The following is a 1,955-nucleotide window of genomic DNA, read 5'->3' as shown; positions in this document are numbered from 1 at the left end:
CTCCCTGTCTCTTCATACAACCCTGATAACAATATTGGTTTATCTCAAACCCTTCCTGTCTCTTCATACAACCCTGATAATTATATTTGTTTATCTCCAACCCTTCCTGTCTTTTCACACAACCCTGATAATAATATTGGTTTATCTGCAACCCGTCCTAGCTCTTCATACAACCCTGATAACAATATTGGTTTATCTGAAACCAATCCTTGCTTTTCATACAACCCTGATAACAATATTGTTTTATCTGAAACCCGTCCTGTCTCTTCATTAAACCCTGATAACAATATTGGTTTATCTGAAACCAATCCTTGCTTTTAATACAAACCTGATAACAATATTGTTTTATCTGAAACCCGTCCTGTCTCTTCATTAAACCCTGATAACAATATTGGTTTATCTCCAACCCTTCTTGTCTCGTCATACAACCTTGATAACAATATTTGTTTATTTGCAACCAGTCCTGTCTCTTCATACAAACCTTATAACAATATTGGTTTATCTCCAACCCTTCCTAGCTCTTTATACAACCCTGATAATAATATTGGTTTATCTGCAGCCCCTTCCTGTCTTTTCATACAACCCTGATAACAATATTGGTTTATCTGAAACCCATCCTTGCTTTTCATACAACCCTGATAACAATATTGTGTTATCTGAAACCCGTCCTGTCTCTTCATTAAACCCTGATAACAATATTGGTTTATCTGCAACCCTTCTTGTCTCTTTATACAACCTCGATAACAATATTGGTTTATCTGAAACCGGTCCTTGCTTTTCATACAAACCTGATAACAATATTGTTTTATCTGAAACCCGTCCTGTCTCTTTATTAAACTCTGATAACAATATTGGTTTAACTGAAACCCATCCTTGCTTTTCACTAAACCCTGATAACAATATTGTTTTATCTAAAACCAATCCTTGCTTTTCATATTAACCTGATAACAATATTGTTTTATTTGAAACCAATCCTTTCTTTTCATACAAACCTGATAACAATATTGTTTTATCTGCAACCCTTCCTGTCTCTTCATACAACCCTTATAACAATATTTGTTTATCTGCAACCAGTCCTGTCTCTTCATACAAACCTGATAACAATTTTGGTTTATCTCCAACCCTTCCTGTCTCTTCATACAACCCTGATAACAATATTTGTTTATCTCTCAACCCGTCCTGTCTCTTCATACGACCCTGATAACAATATTTGTTTATCTCCAACCCTTCCTAGCTTTTCATACAACCCTGATAACAATATTGCATGGTTCATCTCCAACCCTTCCTGTCTCTAGCTTCATTCAACCCTGATAACAATATTGCATGGTTTATCTCCAACCCTTCCTGTCTCTTCATGCAATCCTGATAACAATATTGGTTAATCTGAAACCAATCCTTGCTTTTCATACAAACCTGATAAAAATATTGTTTTATCTGAAACCCGTCCTGTCTCTTCATACAACCCTGATAACAATATTTGTTTATCTGCAACTAGTCCTGTCTCTTCATACAAACCTGTTAACAATATTGGTTTATCTCCAACCCTTTCTAGCTCTTCATAAAACCCTGATAACAATATTGCATGGTTTATCTCCAACCCTTCCTGTCTCTTCATACAACCCTGATAACAATATTGCTTTATCTGAAACCCATCCTTGCTATTCATACAACCCTGATAACAATATTGTTTTATCTGAAACCCGACCTGTCTCTTCATTAAACCCTGATAATAATATTGGTTTATCTGCAACCCTTCCTGTCTCTTCATACAACCCTGATAACAATATTGGTTTATCTGAAACCCGTCCTTGCTTTTCATACAACCCTGATAACAATATTATTTTATCTGAAACCCGTCCTGTCCCTTTATTAAACTCTGATAACAATATTGGTTTATCTGAAACCCATCCTTGCTTTTCATACAACCCTGATAACAATAATGTTTTATCTGAAAC

Source organism: Eurytemora carolleeae, unplaced genomic scaffold (genome assembly GCF_000591075.1).
Source record: "Eurytemora carolleeae unplaced genomic scaffold, Eaff_2.0 scaffold2239, whole genome shotgun sequence".
Taxonomy (NCBI): Eukaryota; Metazoa; Arthropoda; class Copepoda; order Calanoida; family Temoridae; genus Eurytemora; species Eurytemora carolleeae.
This window is presented reverse-complemented; position numbering follows the sequence as displayed.